Genomic DNA, 22,400 nt, shown 5'->3' with positions numbered 1-22,400 from the left:
GGTTCCGCTGGCTGGACAACCTCAGAGGAACCCCAGCAGTACAAAAGAGCGGCAGGCACTCGGGGAGGGGGGGGTGTGTGTGTGTGTGTGTGTGTGTGTGTGTGTGTGTGTGTGTGTGTGTGTGTCGCCCCCGAAGCGCAGAGCCTGAGCCCAGCGGCCCCTGAGCACGTGGCCATCTTTTCGCCGGTCAGCCCAGTGCCCTGGGGCAGGGCGCCCGGAGGTTTCCCCACGCCGGAGAGGGGTCGCGCCGTGGGTCAGAGTGGCCCAGCACGCCACCCACCCACACTTCCCTTCCGTCCGCCACTTCTCAGACCCTTCCTTTTTTTCTGATTTCCCTTCGCTCAGTTCTAGTTTAGTCTCCAGAGGGTCAAAGCAGTATATTACACTACGCAATCCCCCAACTAGAATCACACAAGCACTAAAATGAGAAAAAGAAAAAAAAAATCAGACCAGTTTTTCTATTTGCAAAGGGGAACCCCCTCCGGGGACAGGCAGTGGTGTCCCTGGCAGGTTTTGACAGTATCCTGTTTTACACTTTGTTGAGGGATAACCTTGATGCTTCAGGTTTGAGCTCCCTCTGGAAACGGAAGGCGAAATGACTCCAGTCACTGTCCATATTTTATTGTATTGAGAGATGGCAGGTGTTTTGGTTGCTGCTATCCTCTGCCCTTCTTCCTGAGCCCACAACAGGGATGAGAGGCTCAAGAAACTTAGTTTCCTCAAACCCTCCTGTGGAGAAGGCGTACGTTGTCACAGGGCGACGCTTTGGGGTCAAGGACTTGAAGAAATGTAGTAATTAAGAGTCCCAGCTCGCAGTCGGTCTTCGCAGTGTGGTTCTGCCCTGCCGCCCTCACCGCCTCACCTCATCTAGCATGGTTCTGACCTCTGTGAGGTCTAGGGAACCAGGACTCGCTGTCGCTGAGTCGTGGAGGGCCCCCCCCCCCCCCGCGCCCCGGCTCCTCCGCAGCCCCAGCCAGGGAGGACTCCAAGGCCGTGGTGTCGTCCTCAGACACCTCAGAGTCAGGGACAGGGTCCCGGGTCCAGGTCCATGCCCCGGTGAGCGACTTTCGCTCAGGAGCTCCCGGGCAGCAGGTCCCCGAGGCTTTCCTGAAGGCCCGCCGTCTTCCGGGGCCCTGAGGTGGCTGTGACAGCCACTTGCCCCCTAAGCGCTGGGATCCGCGTGGTCCTCGGCGCCGCGGGCCGCGAGGGCAGCCAGGAGGCGCCGGCCTTGCCGCAGCCAAGGGCCCTTGTCCCCGGGTGTCTCCTCACGCTCCTCACCCTACAAGGGAGCTCCTTTCGAAAGAACTCTGCACTCTGCGAATCAAGCTCCTTGTGGGGGCCCTGGGACCCTTCCACTCCTTCCCTCGAGGCCCGGGAACGCAAGCACCGAGCTCGGAGCGGAGGGAGCAGCTCCCGGAAGCGAGGCCCACATCCGGGCGCGAAGCCTCGCTCGCGAGGCCGCCTGCGGACGCTCGACATAAGTGTGGCTCTCCGCGCAGTGAGGGGCAGGGGCGCGGGGCTGGCCCGCCGGGACCTCGTCGGGCCGCAGGAGCCGTGCTCTGGCTGGCGCTTAGGGCCCCGACCAAAGTCACCAAGTCCCGGGCCTGAGCCGGGGAAGATCCAAGAAGGAAGCCGGGCCCGACCGGGGGGTGGCGCACGCGCCCCGAACCCCGGGCCCTCTCCCGGGATCGGCGCCGGCAGTTTGTGTCCCCTCAGGTGGAAGCCGCAAACATCTTGGGAACGGGTCAGGAGGGAGTGTGAGGCGGGCTCCGCCCGAAGATGTAAGATTCCGAGACCCACCGTCGAAGGAGCGCCCTTTGCCCTTCCGCCCCAGTAGCCTTCTCTCCTCTCTCTGGGCAAAGCGGTCTAAGCCTCGCTCTCTCCGGGCTGCCCTCTAGTCCGCCCAGCCTGGCGGAGCCAGTCCACGTCAGGCCAAGACGGGTCGGTGGCAGGGCCCGGGGCGAGGCTGCGACACCTGAACCCGGGTTTTCCAGTGCAAGGAGGAGCTTGGTCTTAGGAAGCTGGGAAGTCAGTGGGAGCGGACTTTGTGGCGTTAGGCATTTTTGAAAACATCCATCTACAAAGCGGGAACAACACAGAAACTGCTGGGCAGTTCATTAACTAAAATATATGTTGGGGAGAAGAGTTTTCGGAGAGATCGTTTGATAATCTCTCACATAGAAAGTTGGTATGTGTCTCACCAGCAGCACACTGAACCGTATCTTCCTTCAGACAGGGGTTGCGAAGCGGAAATACCACCACTCTCCAGCCCAACTTGTGAGGACTGATTGCAGGGGGACTGGTGCTCCAGATGTTGCACTAGAGGCGCTGCAAGTGTGAGCAGGTAATGTGGAGAAGAGTGACATTGTTAACAGAAAGCATCTAATTAACAATGACTTCATTTGATTGGAAGGATGAAAAAGCCTTTTTAAATCAATCCAGATTCACTGGCCTAAGCTCAGCCAATTTATGAATATGGAGCCTGACTGGGGTCTGCTTTCTTTCAAAGATGTCATCTTAGGGGTAATAGCATAGGTGAAGTCATTTGGTTACACTGTGGAAACTTTTATAGTGCCTTCCTTGGGAATTTAATTCAGTGCTTCTTCATTTTATTAGGAACAGACTGACTCCATCAACTGTGCTCTCCCTGTTTAGAGGCAGGACTGCTTGAAGCAATTAGGTTCACCAATTAGCATAGTTTTACTGACCCTAGCAGCAGCACCGCTTCTTAGATTATCCATTTCTTCAAAGTCAGGGAAAAGCTGGAGCACAACATGCTTCCCAGGTGTCCAGGTTGGGGAAATAAGTCCACAAGCAGGGTAGCACAGCAGCGCAAAAAAGCTTTCTAATAGTCCCCAAGTGTTTGTTTCAGCAAATTCAGGTGGATTTTTCTTCCTTTTACTGATTCTGGGGTCTATAATACCTCCTTACTTCAATATAGCCTTTAACACCTCTCTCCTGTGGTTGTATTTTGGCAGAATGGCTTTTGAGAGAGTGAATTTTCTTCCTTCTTTTCTGCCTGCCTGAATGCTAATGATGCTGTGGATGATGTTTTGAAGGGGTACCTGCAAGACTTTGCTGCAGTCTCTTCACTGTCACCTCAGTCATCTGGTAGCCAGCATCTTTAGTAAAAGAAAATGTCTGGAGCCCGAAGTAGTCTGGGAAAGAAGGGGCTTTGCTTTTGACACTGTCCTGGGTAGTGATGGGATTATATTTACATAGCTATTTAATCTCTTCTCTCCTCTAATATATATATTCCTCTGTAAGACTTTCCCTAGATTAAATTGCTGACAGTTCATCAGTAGCAGCAACAATGTAATACCTCTAACCTTATTAAATCAGTAAATACTAGATCCATGCATTGAATTAAAAATGCTTCAGCATGACCAGGAATTGCAGTCATAATGCCATGGACCTCAGAATCAAAGATGACACTCAAAAACTGTCTAGTTGGCATTTATTTAACCTTCTTTTCCTGTTTTGGGTCTGTGATTAGATATTCAGGGCTAACATTTCATGGACCATTGTGACAAATTTTGTGTGTTTATTTTCAGAAAATCCTTTTCTTTCACTAACTCCTCACATTTAACCATGAAAATGATGTGAGCATTGAGCAGTAGTAATGCACTGTGATTTTACAGTTCTTGTCATTAATTTTCATCTAGGGAATATACTTCCATTTAGTATACATTACTCTAGTAAGACATACTGAAGGTGCATAAATTTCTACATAAGCACTAATAAATTTAGATGCATATGTTTTTGTATATGTGTAAATAAATATACTCAGTGTGAGTGTATGACTGTACATTGATTATAAGTTTATTTAAAAAAAAGAAACCACATTTAAATTTCTCTTTCAGCACTGTCAATTGTAATTATAAGCCAAAGTACTATTTATTGTTTTAAAACAAGTTATTTATAATCTAATTTCCCTATTGAAATTTATTCCACAAGAGAAGAAATGAAAATTTTCAAGTCTTTAAACTTAACAGAATACTTAGGAAGTTATACACATCTTAAAAGATTGCATTTTATGTGTGAAAAAAACCCCATCAAATGTGGTTTACCAGAAATTGGTCACTTAAGTTTTAGATTAGTAGGTAAATTTATAGTTAGTCCCTACTGAAAGCAGGGAATATGTTTAACACCTGGAAATTTAATGGAAAAAGTAATATTACTCTAGCCAGATATTTGTTCATACTGATTAATGATGCTAATTATTTAAAAACATGCACCACCCATCCCCAATTGATGTCAGCAAGCATATATAGCACTGAATTCTAAAATATAGTCATTGGGCCTTGGGTTTGCCACACTGTAAAAGAAAAAAATCTGTATTTGATGAAATAGGCAGTCAACTGAAATCTATCTCCTCTTTAAATAAACTGATTCCTCAGTATTTTCCCAGTGTTGGTGTAAGTTGTTGTCTGTGATGTCCCCTAGGGCTCTTTCCTCTGCTCTCTGATTTGGTATATAAAAGCAGCTCTGAATGATGGATTACTGTGTCATTGCAGCCTGCGAAGGATTAATTTGTTTCATTGATTTCTCTTTAGGCAGATTGCCAGAATTTGCTGCTTCCCACCTTTCCTTAAGACTTCTAGAAGTAATAGACAGTAATAGCCTAAGACAAATCAGCTCCTTCTCGTAAAAATACAATCATGAAACTAGGAGTCTTACGAAAGCTATGTCAAACTTTTTATTGGCATACTGGGAGAACAATTAATAGGCTATTTTATTTACTTAAGAAATATTTTTAATTGAAAAACTTCCTTGACATAGTGACTTAAGACACATCATATTAATAATTCTTAAGTAAACATTTATAATGCTTGTCCCATTCAAATTTTCTCTGATTTGTAAGGATCTTGTTTAATTCAGGATAAAAAAAATTGTTATCTATGTAATTTACAAATACTTTTCTTTCTATGCTGGATTTTAGGATCAAATAACATGTCCGTGTAACCTCAGGACAATTTATCGGATTATTTGACCCAAATAATTTTTTGAGACTTTGGACAAGGACAAAGTGTATTAATGCATAGAAATGGAATTATTTAATTGTTTAATTGTTTAAAGAAACAATAACTTTTTCTAATCAAAAAAGTAGTATCTGCTCATAATAGAGAATTTTCACAAGTTAAAAATGGCATTTTGTGTATTTTCTCTAAGTCTTTTTCCTCAAAGCATTTGTTTTTATATATTATATATTTATAAAAATTGTAGTTACTACTTTATATTCTGCTATTTTTCAGTTGACATAGTGCAATGAAAATTTTCCTATATAATTACAATTATTAAAGTCATTTATATTGACTGTAAAATGTTTTAATATATATACTTTAATTAATCATCATTCTACTATTGGAGAGTTAGATTTTTAATTTTTCATTATAAATAAAGTCATGATGAATAACACTTTAAATAAATCTTTAATCATCCCTCTAGTTATTTCCTTATGATATATTATTAGAATAGAAATTACTTGGACTGAGGGTATAGACTGTTTTTGAAGTTTCTTGGTATCGATTGCCAGGTTGTTTTCCCGAAAGGTTCTTCCAGTTTATACTGGTGCTGTTTTAAAAGATTTCTCTGTACAGGCAGCATTCTAATTCATGTTACATGAGCAAATAAAACAGAACAACAGTCTTTTCCTTGTGTTCTGAAAGCAGTGGTAGCATTTTGCATATACTTAGTTTCTCAGAAGTGTTTTCCCAAATGCAGATGTGAAATAGGCTGGTTATACAAATCTATTTGTTTCCCTTCTGTGGTGCTGAAAATTATATTGATTTAATGATCTCAAGTTATACTTTTTATGCAATTAGTTGTGTAGTAAAAACTAATATTGTCATGTGCTAATGTCTTTTTTCCTCTATTGTGCTATGGTAGCAGTCCATGCAATATCAGCAAGTTTACGCTTTTCCTGTGCTTTGCTGAAAGGAAAAAGGAACATCTGTTTCCATTATATATCTGCATCATAATGATAACAATTAAATAGCTATTATGGTATTATACAGTAAATATATTTTGCTGAATGACCTATACTTTCTTGTTTGAAAATTTCAGAGATTATAGAGGCACTTAGATTTTACAGGTAGTTTCATGTACCAGTTACAGGTAGAGGAGCCTTTATTTATTTTAGGTAAATCATTGCAGTTTCTTTTTGTCTCAGTAAAAACAAACAAACAAACAAACAAGCAAAGATCCCTGAGGATTAAATATTAGACTCTCAAATATGACTCTTGAATATATTTCTCCTAGACATATGTTTACAGTATAAATTATTAGTATTTCAATATTCTTAAATGGGCTAATCATGGTACAAATAATACAGTTCATTTTGTGTTTTGTGCCATTTGTGTAATGTTTCTATTTTACTAAGCTGGAAAATTGGTGATGTGTGTGTGTGTGTATGTGTGTGTATATATATGTATTTACAGCCTATTTCACTCTTTTATTCTTATATTAGGGAAGCATAGTGATATTTACCTTTTAAACTCAGCAGGAGAATGTTTGAAACCACTCACTATCTCCATTGACCTTTCAAATTCCAGAGAAATATTTTGATTAATGTTTGGTGGTTACTTAAAAAAAGTATTATAAAGTACTATAAAGATTATAATAAAAGATTATTAAGTATTTCAAAAATCATATATATATATATTATATATAACTCCATGTGCTCCAAACTGTATTTGAGAAACAAAATGTTACCAGTACAATTGAAGCTGTTCCTGAAAATATGATCATTATCCTACATCTGATGATTATACTCCTTCTTGCTTTGTAAGTACTTTTTCTACATTGTCTAAAAATTTGACTTAAGTGACTTGTCCTCTTAAATGACTGGGCATATTTCTCTGCTTTACTGTCCTCATCTGTGAAGTTGGGAATAAGTCTATGTGTTTTCTGACAGTCTCTTAGCCATAATTTTAAAACAGTTTTTGATTACCTCTGGTTTTCCATAAGAAACAAAAATGAAAAAAACAAAGACAGAAGCTCAGACAGGTTAAGTAACTTGCCAGAATTTATTTATTTTATATATATAAAATCATAGACGTGGGAATAAAACTCAGTTCTACTCATTTCAACGCAAGCACTCTTCTTCAGTTTACAGCATCATCTTTTGGGTACTACCTGACTGACTACTGCTCTAGACTTTGAGTAAAAGCTAACCAAAGGCTGTGTGATTTTGTGATTGTGCATGCAGGAAAGGTTTTTGCCTTAGAATATCTTTTTTGTGGGCAAAAACATTAGAGTTATATCAGTCTGGACATTACTTACACATGAATGCGGTGTGTCCTATAGAGACTGTGGTTCCCTTTGTATTTTTTGGACTTTCCTGGAAAGAATGATAGTTTGGCTATAGTGAGGCTTTCTGTAGGTGCATTACCTTATAGTTAATTTTCTGATCTCTTCATGGTACCTAGACCAGGAAAATAGGGATGGACACAGATATGTGTCCCTTTATCTGTATGCATATCTAAATGTCAGTATATTTTGGCAGTCAGGAGTTTAACAAATTACTTTTTTCTTTTTCAATGTGTCTTTTTCTATGGTCAAATAACAAACCACTTTCTATTTGAAAATTAGGTTGTTTTCTGTTTCTGTTTAGCAGCCAACTTACCAGAGCACTAAAGTGAAAGTAACACAAATAGAATAATGAAGAAACACATTTTTAAAATTGTTGGAGAAAATCCCCATTCTAAAAATGGTAACTTAGAATTACATGCATGTAAGTTCTCTTTCAGGTTTTCACTCTAACAAAATTAATTCATTCTTAGTTGAGATGAGTAATCTTGACTCATAATATTCACATAGTACCATGCCTCTTCTATGAAAAAAATAGCATTATAACTAGAGATGGAGTTACGTATCTTATTGTAAAACCATCTTTTCTAAAATCTGTTGCTTCAAGACTAGAAAGTTGGTTTATAAATTATTTACTTCTTGCTGTAAATACATACTTGGAAACTTGTAATAGTAGGATCATTTTTTCTTTCTTTTCTTTTTTTTTAAGGCAGATGAAGCTAGTAATAGTAGCTTTGTCAATGCTATAAGTATTCTCAGGATAGTTGTGTTTTAACAAGCAAGCCAGATAACTTTTTATTCTGACTATTTTTAGGTCAATTATTTTAGGTGTTCAGCAGCTTCTAGTAGGAAAATTTCCCTAGCATTATTAGGTTGAACAGAGGAGACCCAATGTAATTAGATACCAGCATTCAGGTACCCCTTATAGTTAGCCAAAATTATTGGCTTATTTACTCATGCTCACTAAATATGATTTCTTTCATTTCTATTGCATTTTTATCTGGAGGGAAAGGGGTGTGTGTGTGCATGTGTGTGGGTGGTGTAAATATTTCAAAACATAGTTCTTGTCCACTTGAAAGTTCTGGTGAACATCTGTAATATATAATATAAGGAATTTTCTGCAGTGGTTAATTTTCCCCATGTTGCTCTAGCAAGTTTGTGAAATTCAAGAGAAAAGGTGTGGATAAAGGAAACTAGTCCCTGACTAACCTATTTTCTCCCTGATCACAATATGAATCTCTATGATGGCGGTGAGAATATGGAATCTTAATCACCAAATCAGCAATGCCAAAACCAGTGAGACATAAGAATCTGTAGTCATATATAGTCCACAGGTGTTACCTTACTCTCTTAGTATAATAGCTCTCTGTAAAAAGGTCATGTAATGTTTACAGAAATAGCAGAATATGGTAAAAAGATAAAAATTTTTTTTCCCCTATCAAATACCTGGCATACAGGTCCTTAAATATCTGCACTATTTCTACTCAGTTCTTAATGACTTCACTTTAGACCAAATTGAGGTTATTTCAAGACTATCATTGGCTGTATATTTTCTATTCACAACCAATACACAATTTCCATCTGTGATTTCAGAATTTGTCTTTCGGTAAGGGGCATAGGACTTTCCTTTATTAATGTTAGATTTGAACTTTGTGAATTTTGTTCATGGCCTGTTTTGAATTCCCAGCTCATTAAGATTATTTCCCATAATTCTGAGGAGAATTATGTTATTACTGTGCTTATTGTTTTTGAGGTATAGATAATTATACCTATTTACTGAGTTCTTGTCATGCTTCAGGTATGTGAAATAAATAAAGGATAGTCCCTGCCCTCAGGGGGATAATAATTGGTACTTTTTTGCCAATAATTTAATAGATATTATTTTATTAACGTAACATATTTGTGTTATTTATTACTATTACTAAATTGGGACTGTAAGAGAAAAAGAAAATATATTTAGTTTTTGTTGCTATTCTTTATCTTTTAAACAAATTCTTACAATTAATGCTAAATGAAATAAGCCAGACCATGAAAGACAAATAGCATATGATCTCACCTATAAGTGGAACCTAATCAACAAAACAAACAAGCAAGCAAAATAGAGCCAGAGATATGGAAATAAAAAAACAAATTGATAGTAGTAACCAGAGGGGAGGGGGAGGGGAGTAATGGGGGGAAGAAGGGGAAGGGTTAAGGAACATGTCTAAAGGACCCATGGACAAAGACAACAGGGAAGATGAGCAGGGCAGGGCAGAGTAATGGGAGAAAAATGGGGACAAGTGTAATTGAACAATAAAAAATTTAAAAAAAGAAAAAATTCTTAGAATTATAACTTGGGAGTCAGTCAAAATGATACATTATTTTTAATAAGTATCCTGAATAAATAGAATATGGCATTTGTTAATTTTAAATCAGTTTTTAAAAAATTAATATCTAAGAATTGTTTTTAATACTATGAAATATTTACTTTATATATGCAAATCTAATTATTTCTCTGCAAGAAAATAATTGTATAACAATATTTTTGAAAAAGTGGCCTTTATATTGCTTATTTAGCAAGAAGGATGTTCATTTTTTAAAATATATTGATTTTGCTATAATATTTATCCCAGTTTTTCTCCCTTTGCCCTCTCCATGCAGAACCCTATTCCCTCCTGCAATCCTCCCCATTAGTTCATTTCCATGGGTCATGCATAGAAGTTCTTTGGCTTCTCCATTTCCTATACTGTTCTTAACATCCCTCTGTCTATTTTGTATCTGCCAATTATGCTTCTTAATCCCTGCACCTTTCCCCTATTCTCCCCCTTCCCCCTCCCAGCTTGAACCCTTCAAATTATCTCCATATTTATGATTCTGTTTCTGTTCTCGTTGTTTGCTTAGTTTATTTTTTTTAGATTCAGTTGTTGATAGCTGTGAATTTGTTGCCATTTTAATGTTCATAGTTTTTGTCATCTTTTTCTTAAATAAGTCCCTTCAACATTTCACATAAGAATGGCTTGGTGAAGGTGGACTTTTTTAGCTTTATCTTGTCTGGGAAGCTCTTTCTCTGCCCTTCAATTCTAAATGATAGCTTTGCTGGGTAGAGTAATCTAGTTTATAGGGCCTTGCTTTTCATCACTTGGAATACTTCTTGCCAGTTCCTCCTTGCCTGCAAGGTTTCCTTTGAGAAATCAGCTGACAGTCTTATGGAAATTCCTTCATAGGTAACTCTGCTTTTCTCTTGCTGCTTTTAAGGTTCTCTCTTTATCTTTAACCTTTGGCATTTTCATTATGATGTGTCTTGGTGTGGTCCTCTTTGGATCTAACTTGTTTGGGACTCTCTGTGCTTCCTGGGCTTGTATGCCTATTTCCTTTACCAAATTAGGGAAGTTTTCCTTTATTTTTTTTTCAAATAAATTATCAGTTTCTTGCTCTTCCTCTTGTCCTTCTGACATCCCTATGATTTGGACTGGTATGTTTGGAGATATCCCAGAGGTTCCTTATACTATCCTCATATTTTTGAATTCTTGTTTCTTCTTGCTGTTCCGGTTGAATGCTTTTTACTTCCTCATGTTCCAAATCATCGATTTGAATCCCAGATTTATCCCTCCACTGTTGTTTTCCTTTAGATTTTTCTTCATTTCAGTTCATTGCTTCCTGGCCCTTTTTCATGTTGTTGCTGTACTCACTAAGTTCTTTGAGCACCCTGATCATCAGTGTTTTGAATTCTGCCTCTGATAGGTTGGATATCTATGTTTTGTTTAGTTCTTTTTCTGGGGTTTTGTTCTCTTCTTTCATTGGGGCCATATATTTTTGTCTTCTCAATTTGGCAACCTTCCTGTGTTTTTTCTGTGTATTAGGTAGAGCTGCTGTGACTCCCTGTCTTAGTACCAGGGCCTATTGTAGAACAGGCATCTGTACCTTGTGTGGGGTGGAACCTTAGTTAATTGCCAGAGGGGGGCAAAATTGCTTCACCACTTTGTGGCTCTGGGTGGAGGAGGTCTTAGCGAGGGGACAGTGCTGCTGACTGGCTTCTGGAGGTTCGCCAGGCATTCAACCTGTTTCCAGTCACTTTACTTACTCCCTGAATGTGGCTGTTGTCCTTACAGCTGTTGTCCTGGTGCTGAATCCCAGTAGGGGTGGGTCTGCATATGTTCTAAGTCTGTGAAGGCCCTTTAAGTGGAGTCTTTTGAAAATCCGGCAGTTTCTTCTGCTGCCCCCACCTTTCAGTGGGGGTAAAAACCACCCCACTCATTTTTACAGCCAGAAGTTATGGGGATTTATCTTCCTGGTGCTGGAACCCTGGGGGTGTGATTGGCCTGGGACAGGGTTTGCTGGTTCCCAAGGTATCCCTCCTGATTTTTATTAATCACACTGTGAATGTGGGACCCCCTGTTCCACCTACCTCTGTTGCCACACCACATCTCTGTGCCTCTCCACCCATCTCTGTGACTCCGTCCCTCCTACCCATTTGTATGAATGTGGCTTCTTTAAACCCTTAGTTGTTGGACTTCCGTACATCTTGGTTTTCTGATGATTCTGGGGATTGTTTTAAGGTCTAGTTGTAATTCTTCCTGTGGTTGTGTGAGGAGGCAAAGTGTGTTTATGCATGCCTCCATCCTGGCCAGAAGTCCCTTTTCATTTTTTAAACTCAACTAACAAAGTCTATGTAAATTAAAGTTAGGAATTATACTAAGTATAAAGGCAAAAGATATTTTTGTAAATATTTAGGAAAACACTTATGATTGGTCTTGACCCTACATTACTTTGATGCTGATATTATTGAATTTAACATAGCATTGAACATGTTTTTATAGTTTACCAAAATTTATTAAAAGATTCTAAGAATAAATACTGATTGGCTCTCTCGCAAGAATTGAGTTGTTGATATATTTTCCAGTGTAGATAGCTGTTTAAAAAAAAGGTTAACAAAAATACCAACACTCCCTCTATAATATTTGTAGGGCTTTTGTACTTAATTATTTAGTTTTGTCTATTTTATGTCCAGATGTAGATATAAATGTTGGTTTATAAGTATTATTGTAATTAGCAGTGGAAATATAATTTTATCTTGTGTAGAGTGTATGATATAACAAGGTCCTTTTGAATTTTGGTGGTCTACTGAGTTTTGCATTATTTATACATTTCTCAAAATGAGTGCATACATTCCAAAATATGAGTAAGTTCCTTCTCAGTTACTGTATTTTGCCATGTATAATGCACATGCACAGCTTAGCACTACCCATATATAGTGCGCATCCTTATTTTTCCCTCAAAAATTTGGGCAAAAAATGCACATTATACATGGAAAAATATGGTAGTTACATTTTTGAGATATGTATTTTAAATCATAAGATTTATATTTAAAAAAGAGGCAAAAACCATCAGTATATCTGATAGAAGTTTATGGTGAATTATACCATACTATTAGAGTTAACATAATGTCAGTCTACATTGTAAAGGTAGTTTTTATGAATTGGCTAGAGCTTAGTGATCTGAGAAAATAAGGGGGAAGAATGATAAGAGCTTCGAAAACCATCTTCCAACTGATGTCTATGAAAGAGCCAAAAGTCACCAAAATCCTATTTGTATTTCAGTTCCAATATTAATAAGTTTAAACATGTTTTGAGTTTTGGCAAATGGTTTAAAAATTTTGAAAGTCCTGAATTTTATAGTAAGGAACTAGCCAAAGGTAATACTTTTGTTCTCATATAAGCTTGCTTAATTATTGTCCACACCCAGCAAAGTGTAATAAACTCTTAATTTATGAATTTTACTTTCTTTCTTTCTTTAATTTTGGGTGAATTTTACTTCTTATACAACTATTAAAACCCTGTTATCATCATTAAATGCTAAGCACATCTCATATATTATTTAATCTATTCATGTAAAATATAAAATTCCCATTTTACTGATTAAGGATTTGAGGTTCAAACATCGTTAAGTTTTTTGCTCAAGTCACACAGCTGATGCATAACAACAGAGCAAGGATTTTAATTGAAGTATGCCACTCCAGAGCTCATGCCTGACCTATGGTGATTTCATTGCTCTGTATCAAGTAACTCATTATACTATGATTTTACTATGGGCCAAGTTATATTCTCACAGGAACATAAAAATTCATAGAGTAACACTTAACAAAATAAAGGAGCATCTACATAATTTCATGTTATTCTCATGTCCCACTATTTATAGGATTATAACATTCTCCAGTGTTTATGTGATGCTGTATGTGTAAATGGCACTATATAGAATGAAGGATGAGCCATATCTGAGAGATTTTATTTATTTATTTTTGGCTTTAAGTTGGCTTAGCAATTAAATAGTACTTTTGCTACCAAATTGAAAAATTAATAGCAAGAGCTTTTATTATTTCTGATTTGCAGTCTTTCTTCAGAATGGTTTTGTCTTTAGTAGCTTTCAGGGAAAAAAATCATGGTTTCCCTTAGTAGGTATATTATTTTGCTAGGGCTGCTGTAACAAAATAACACAAATGGGGTAGTTTGAGCAACAGAAATTCATTGTATCCCAGTTCTGGAGGTTGGAAGTGCAAAGTCAGGGTGTTGGTAGGGTTGATTCTTTTTGAGGGACATGAGGGAAAGGACCTATTCCATGCCTCTCTCCTATCTTATGATGGTTTGCTGGCAATCTTTGGTATTCCGTGGCTTGTAGACATATCACCCTGATCTCTGCCTTCATCTTCATGTGGTGTCCTCCCTGAATGTATTTTTCTCTGGGTTCAAATTTTCCCTATTTATAAGGGTACCAGTCATATTGGATTAGAGCCCATCCTAATGACTTCACCTTAATTTGATCATTTGTGAAGATCCTATTTCTAAATAAGGTCACATTCACAGGTACTGAGAGTTAGGACTTCAACATCTTTTTGGGAGATACAATTCAACCCATAATAATAGGCAATTTTTTCTAAGATAATAGATTTGAAAACACTTTAGTAGTGGTTATATACATAATTTTGCAGTTTATGAAATCATTGGTATAATTATATGCACATATATCCATAACGAAGTCATGTCTGAATAAGACTGATTTTGCACTAGTATTCTTTTTTTAAAGTATACTTTATTGATTATGCTATTACAGTTGTCCCATTTTTTCTCCCCTTTATTTTCCTCCACCCTGCACTTCCCTTTTCACCAACATCCCCCTCCCCTTACTTGATATCCATGGGTCATACATGTAAGTTTTTTGGCTTCTCCATTTCCTATACTATTCTTTACCTCCCCCTCTATTTTGTACCTACCATTTATGTTTCTTATTCCCTGTACCTTTTTCCCCCTTCTCCCCTCCCCGCTCCCGCCCTGCTGGTAACCCTCCATGTGATCTCCATTTCTAAGATTCTGTTCCTGTTCTTGTTGTTTGCTTAGTTTATTTTTGTTTTTGTTTTTAGGTTCAGTTGTTGATAGTTGTGAGTTTGTTGTCATTTTACTGTTCATAGTTTTGTTCTTTTTCTTAGATAAGTCCCTTTACATTTCATATAACAAGGGCTTGGTGGTGATGAACTCCATTAGCTTTACCTTGTCTGGGGAGCACTTTATCTGCCCTTCTATTCTAAATTATAGCTTTGTTGGGTAGAATAATCTTGGGTGTAGGTCCTTGTCTTTCATGACTTTTAATACTTCTTGCCAGCCCCTTCTTGCTTGCAAGGTTCCTTTTGAGAAATCAGCTGATAGTCTTAAAGAACTCCTTTGTAGGTAACTCTCTCCTTTTCTCTTGCTGCTTTTAAGATTCTTTCCTTATCTTTAATCTTGGGTAATGTAATTATGATGTGCCTTGGTGTGTGCTTCTGTGGTCTAGCTTCTTTGGGACTCTCTGAGCTTTCTGGATTTCCTAGAAGTGTATTTCCTTTGCCAGATTGGGGAAGTTCTCCTTCATTATTTTTTCAAATAAGTTTTCAATTTCTTGCTCTCTCTTTTTTCCTTTTGGAACCCCTAATATTCAGATGTTGGAATATTTAAAGTTGTCCCAGAGGTTCCTAAGTCTCTCCTCATTTTTTTTCAATTCTTGTTTTTTCATTCTGGTCTGGTTGAATATTTATTTCTTCTTTCTGCTCCAAATTGTCGATCTGAGTCCCAGTTTCCTTCCCTTCACTGTTGGTTCCCTGTATACTTTTCTTTATTTAACTTTGCATAGCCTTCACTTTTCCCTCTATTTTGTTACCATACTCAACCATTTCTGTGAGCATCCTGATTACTAATATTTTGAGCTCTGCATCTGATAAGTTGGCTCTCTTTCCATTGTTTAGTTATATTTTTTCTGGAGTTTTGATTTGTTCGTTCATTTGGGCCATATTTCTTTGTCTTGGCACTCCTGTTACATTGTAAGGGGTAGAAGCACAAGTACTCACCAGGGCGGGGTAACCCATGTCACTAAGTTGTGGTGCTGTATGTGGGGAGGAGTCAGAGAGGGAACTGTGTTGCTTGGTCAGCTCTCGCCCAGCTTTCAGTCACTTTTCCTGCTATCCACAAGCAAATTAGGCCCTTCTGGTGTTGATTCCCAGGTGGGAGGGTTTGTGTATGTTCTGGGACCCTGTGGGTCTCTCCAGTGAACTCTCCTGTGAGGCTGGAAGTTTCTCCTGTCACCACAACACCCACAGGCTTTTATGCCCAGAGGTTTTGAGGTTTTCTTTTGCAGCACTGGAACGCTGGGTTGAGTGGTCTGTCTTGCTCTCTAGTTGTTCTTCCTGGTTTATCCATGCATGAATGTGGGAGCACCAGGTCTTCCAGCCACCACTTCGCCCACCTGGTCCTCCCGCTGCCACCTTGCCATGTATCCTCTCTGCCGCTCCCACCAGTCTGGATGAGTGTTTCTTCTTTAACTCCTTGGTTGTTGGACTGCCAAACAGTTTGATTTTCTGGCAGTTCTGGTTGTTGTTTGTTTTTAAATTGGTTGTTGTCCTTTTGGTTGTGTGAGTAGGCAAGGTGTATCTACCTACACCTCCATCTTGCACTAGTATTCTTGTAAAAAAATTGTAGAAAGAACAAACTGGAGAACAACTGAGGAGGGCTTTCAGTGAAAGATGATTGGGTGTCACAATGTGTGGGGCATATAATGAGCTATTGGCATTGCATGTGCAAGATGGGTATAGCTGGTGGTATGATGAAGTTGGAATATAGGTAGACATTTAAGGCAAGAGGATGTTTCAGAAGCAAAATGGCATGGGTTTAGGTCCTGGTGAAGGAATGAATGTTATATGTACAATGGGCTGTGGTGCTAAAGGGAGGCATTGGGGTCAATTGTGTTGTCAAGGAGTCTTGGCTTTGGCCCTTTAGGGTTAATGCCAGTTTTAGCTAAGTTTCAAGAAATTGCCATAGGATTTATTTTTAATATTCTCATAGAGAAAATTTGAGATGCATCAGTAACGAGAAGAAAAACATGACCTGTAACCTCACTACCCAGAGCTAGTAATTATTAATATTTTGGCATCTTGATGTAATTCCTATGGAATTTCTGCCACAATTTTTCATTGAGATTATACTACATAAACAGTTTTCTAAAATACATTAGAGTTTGTATGTTCTCTAAATATATACCTAAATTTGAGATCCATTGGGTGACGGACCTAATGGTCATTACTGATGAATTGGGCCACCGTAATTACGTAAACCAGTAGGTCAAATTAGCTTTGTCTCATGTCATTTGGTCCTTTGCCTTCAGTCTTGTCCTTCCTCTGATCTTTCCCACTTCTATCAAGATCCTTCTAGTGATCATATCATTCTCCTGGCTTACTTCCTTTAGACAGGGCAGAGGTCCAGCTTTTTAGCATAATAAAGCATTTCTGTGATCTTTCTCATGCCTTTTTCTTCTCATCTGCTTCTTTTCCCAAAGTTTCATGAAGTTCTCAAGATATTGTGTACCCTTTTGCACCTGTATAATTTTTCGCTATTTCTCTTGACTAAGAATGCCCTTTCTGTATTTGTTCCTCTGTCCAGAAGCTACTCATTCTTTAGTACTCATTTCACATGACATTTCTTCTCTAAAGCTTTCATTCTAAGCCAGTTTTCACTTCCTTTTAGTATTTGTAGAACTTCCTACAAAACTTGTTATCAACTGATTATAGGGTACCATAGTGGCTAATTTTCATCTTTATCTTTCTTACTAGATTGAGTTATTTAAGGGCAGGAATCATGGGTTAGTTACACTAGTATCCATTATACTTAACATGGTACTCAGTAGGTGTTCAAGCAAAACGTTTGCTGAATGAATAATAATCCTGTCTTTTTTTATCAGGAATGGTGGCTATAGCTAGAATAAGTAATAATTTTGGGTGTAACAGGTGAAGGAGTAAAATGACTCGTTAAATTCAATTTATCACATGTTTATTAAGCATTTACAACTTGTAAGGTGCTCAGCTGGGTATTGTGGAAATGGGAAACCAACAAAACAAAGAGGAACTTTATGATCCCACGTCCAGGTGCATACAGGAGGCAACAGATCAATGTTTCTCTCTCACATTGATATTTCTCTCTCTCTCTCCTATTCCTTCTCTCTTCCTCTTTCTAAAAACAATGAAAAAATTTTCTCAGGTGAGCATAAAAAAAAAATAAAAAAGGGTTTGCAGTCTAGTGGAGGACTCTCAATTTCAGTAAATTGACATGAGATTATGGTAAGGAATGTAATGAAGAGTTGTTAAAGAGCAGGACTCATTCAAGTAGAATCATGTCTGGAAACATTTGTATCGAGCCTTAAAGTTAACAAAGTTTATTTGTTTGCAGGTGGCAGTGGATTTACATCACAGGTTGTAGCAGATGTTCTCAACGTTTCTATTGAAGTTTCCTCATCATCACTTACAGGAGGAGCTCCAGAACCTCACTGCTGTGGTAACCACAATGATCTGGTATGATGCCATTTTTTTCCACCTCATCCTTCCTATTCTGGCAGAGGATCCGGGTTAGAATTTATCTGTTTGTTATTGCAAACAACTATGTAAAACTGAAAGTGGAATGTTTTAATAATATTGATAGTGTGATTTCTTTGAGATGTGTACTGTCTGCTCACAGGACCCCCAAATAGCGAGTGCCTTGCTCATCATGGGTACTTAGCAATGTGAGTTTGTTTGAATTGTGTATAGTTGTTAACTGCTTCTTATCGATTATTAACAGATGTTAATCTAATTTTTTATTTCCTTTAATAATAAAGAAGCACATAACATTAGTGTTATTTATACTTAAAAACTATGTCTTCAGTAATAATTAACCAGTTCCTAAACTCTTACGGAAATTCAACTGGCAACTGATAAAATTTCATATCAGCAATATGTAATTACAAAACCTTTGTATGTATTAACATGAATGAAAACTGTAGCTAATAACAAAAATATTTTTACTTCATAAAAAATACATATATTTTTCAGAATTTTGGGAAATGTCAAAGAAGTTTTGCCTGAGTGCTATTGAGAATATTGCTACCATTAACAAAAATATTCTTTTAAAAATATTTTACTTATTTTTTAGAAAGAGAGGAAGTGAGGGAGAAAGAGAGGGAGAGAAACATTGATGTGGGAGAGATACATCAATCGGTTTCCCCCAACTGGGGACTTGTCCTGCAACCCAGGCATGTTCACAGATTGAGAATAGTACTGGCTACCTGTTGGTTCATAGTCCAGCGCTTAATTCACTGAGCCACACAAGCCAGGGCACAAAAATATTTTGTAACTTCCTCAGTTATTGCTACTGGTGATGAGGAATATAAAGTTGGCATGTTTTCATGTCTTGAGCATTTTCATTATACACTTCTGATTTTATATGTCAGAAGCAATCTGTTTTAGTTAAGACAGCTGAGAGCATTTTTACTTAGGAATAGAGGTCAGGCTTTGATTATATTTTTAGGCCAGTATACGTGTATATAGAATACAATGAATGTGTCTGAGTAAATGCATATACAATTTTGTATGTAAGTATTATATAGTATTTATATATTTCTGTGACTTCAGCTCATTAGAACATAGTGGTTGGGGACCAAAGCATAAGTTTAATTTCTATATTGACTATTTAATTTAGTTGTTTTCTGTCACTACTGGTAACACTCATCCTGCAGATATAAGCTGTTGTTCACCAGGGAACTTTGGCAAGAGAATTGGCTAGATCAGCAAGTCCATTTCCATTGTGGAAAACAAGTTGAAACTCATCTCTACTAATGGTGAGTCAGTGTCATCTTCCTACAGGAAAAATCATGTTAGTACTACTTTATGTTTTCAGTGTTATCAAATGACAGTTTGGTTTAAACTTTTTTTGTGAGACATTATTGTGATGTTGAATCATAATGCTTCATTACTTGAATGTAAAGGGTCACACAGATATCAACCTAACAGTGTAAAAGAATGGAAATAATAATTTGGTGTTTATGAACATACCTGAAGGTAGTTTGATTAGCTTCTCTTTTGCCTCCATTCTTATTTCCATATAACACATGCTAGCTATAATTCATGACTTACTTGAATGAATACTGGCTAGAACAGTACTTACTTTAAAATATAGTACTGATTTCAGGAAATTTCAGGATAACTGTAGTATAAATGGAAAGATTCTCTTTCATTTTGGTCTTTCAACTGGTAGCCATCATTAATGCTTGCTATCTCAGAGATAGACTGGATAACTATATATGTTTAATATTATAAGAGTTAGTAGTGTATCTGCTTAGCAATCTGTAGTTCAGGTCAATATCATTTAATGCATATTTAATAATCATAACTTCATTTTACTGTACTAATTACATTTACGATTTGACCCAATCTCATCTAACCATGAGATATGTGTATATATGAGTATGTATGTACTTGTATATATATGGGAGTATATATAAGTAGCTTGATACAGTTATTAATGTTGCTTTGATTCTCTTTATTCTAGTTGTTTTCAATTAGTCATCTCCATTGTCAGGTTGTCAAAGTGAATTTTCTTTTATAACTTTTCTTTGCTAGTGTTCTGTCTTTTTTTGTTATTATTATGTCTTTATTTTCTCCTTTCAGTGTATAAACAAATCCTAAGGTCACAGACTGATCGGATTGATACTCACTGAAGTCAGATGAAAGTCCTAACTGTAAGGAGAGGATCGTTATATTACAGGTACATGAGATTACATGATTATAACCAGCCTTACCATCTGTACTATATGTTTTTGTGAGAGGCCATGAAATAAAAAAAAAAAATAACATGACATTATAGTTTGATAAAAGGTTTTATTGTACAATTTTCTTTTCTTCAAAAAGGCTCTGAGTATTTTTACATTAAGATTGGACTCTATAAGTAATTATTTGGTGTAATTTGATGAATTTTTAAAAATTTTGTTCCTTGAATACATTATTTTTATATGATTTGTCTCAGTATTATTATTTTCACATTAGGCCTATTTCAAACACTTTCAGTTGGACTAGCCTTTGGAAATTTCTTTAATAATGCAAGTTTTACAACATTATTTAGTGTATAAACTTGAATTTATCATACCTAGGATACTTTCTAGTGTAGTTATAATAATAAAATACTATTTATTGAATAATTAATATTTGCTCATCTCTATGCTTAAATGCTTTCTATATCTCATTATATCTTCACAACAGTTATATGAGATAGGAATAATTATCCTAGGTTTATAGATAAGGAAACTTAGACTCAAAGAGTTTAATAATTTCCATAAGGATAGTGGCTGACCCAGGATTCCAAGCATGGACTATCTGACCCCAGAGCTTCTTTTCAGACCTCCTATTCAGAAGTGCCGTGTTAAGCTACGTGAATGTGAAATGTTAGTTTGACCACTGTTAAGGAAAGCCAAATGAATAAGTTGTTTAGACATTATGGAAATCTATGATCCTGTGATTTTTACACTTAAAATCCTTCAATGGTTTCTATTGTTTATAAAATATAAATTGTGTTCTCTTTAGTGTACCTATAAAGTCTTCTGTTATTGAGCCATTGCATATCTTTTCAGGCTTATCTCTCGCAGCCTCCCCTTACCACTCAACATCATATATATTCCTTACATGTTGACCTTAGTTAAACTGAATAGCTTGTAGTCATCCTACCATAATTAGCTATGTGGTTCTTTTTTATCTTCATTAATATTTTCCTTTTTACCATTATGATCTTTCCTCTTTGATCCCTGATAAGTAGCACCTTTTTATTCAAGACTCAGCTTTGTTATCTCTTTGAAGGTTTTCCTGACTACTGACCTCTGCCATTGAACCTTACCTTCTTTAAGCCTTTCCAGTATACAGATCTATTTTAGAACCTATGCTTTATTACACTTATTTATTTATATGTCTCTTTCTAACTAGACATTAGATTTCTTAAGGGCAAGTAAAAGGCTGTGTGCCTGATTTTTATACCCTCAGGTTTTAGCACAATGGGGGACATAGTAGATTCTTAATAAGCATTTTTTGAATGAGTGAATGACTGAATGAATGAATGAATGAATGGTTAATCTCGATAGGAAAGAAAAGATGATTCTCACAGTTGGTAAGATAATGGTGAAAAAGTGAATTCTAAGGTGAAATATTGCTATAGTTTTCAGGGGCCATTCAGTATGGAAAACTGTTTCCTGAGGTCTCAACATAATCATGCTAGCTTCTTGGAGACAATGTATAGTGTATGTCTGGAATTTTGTTATCTTGAACAACCAAATAATTATTATTAAAAATTTACCCATAAAATTTAGATAGTTGATTTTTTCTTAAATATTATATTTCAATAACAAGTATGGTAGATCTTGACTCAAGGACTCTATTACTTTCTTTAAGGAGGTCCACATATGCTCTGGTGTTATAATCAATTTAAAGTTGGAAAAAGACCCTTCTTGAAAATTATGAAAAGTAAGTAAAAAAACTGAGCCCATTTGTTATCATATTTAAAGTTCCATTTGTTTTAAAACTTCTGCCCTGGCTGGTGTGGCTCAGTGGATTGAGCACTGGCCTGTGAACCAAAGGGTAGCTGGTTCGATTTCAGTCAGGGCACATGCCTGGGTTGCGGGCTATTGCAGGATGCATGAGAGGCAACCACACATTGATGTTTATCTCCCTCTCTTTCTCCTTCCCATCCCCTCTCTCTAAAAATAAATTTAAAAATCTTAAAAAAACCCCAAACCTGGTGTAATTCTTA

General features: G+C 37.2%; 1 long non-coding RNA gene across 2 annotated transcripts; it reads left to right on the top strand.

Moving 5' to 3' along the window:
* The first annotated feature begins 2,229 nt into the window (after positions 1-2,229).
* On the top strand, positions 2,230-22,104 carry LOC129074675 (uncharacterized). 2 transcript variants are annotated; one of them, XR_008529553.1, is made up of 5 exons: positions 2,230-2,344; positions 18,027-18,148; positions 19,348-19,449; positions 20,279-20,375; positions 22,043-22,104. It is a non-coding gene; the product is annotated as an uncharacterized LOC129074675 (long non-coding RNA). The 2 variants fall into 2 exon arrangements; XR_008529554.1 differs by lacking the exons at positions 2,230-2,344; positions 18,027-18,148 and adding an exon at positions 18,306-18,357.
* The last annotated feature ends 296 nt before the right edge of the window (positions 22,105-22,400 follow it).

The sequence above is a fragment of the Pteronotus mesoamericanus genome, unplaced genomic scaffold, assembly GCF_021234165.1.
Source record: "Pteronotus mesoamericanus isolate MK-2021 breed Mesoamerican mustached bat unplaced genomic scaffold, CSHL_Meso_final contig_50, whole genome shotgun sequence".
In the NCBI taxonomy this organism is placed as follows: Eukaryota; Metazoa; Chordata; class Mammalia; order Chiroptera; family Mormoopidae; genus Pteronotus; species Pteronotus mesoamericanus.
Note: the sequence above shows the minus strand (reverse complement) of the source record. Positions and strands in the feature narration are given on the sequence as shown.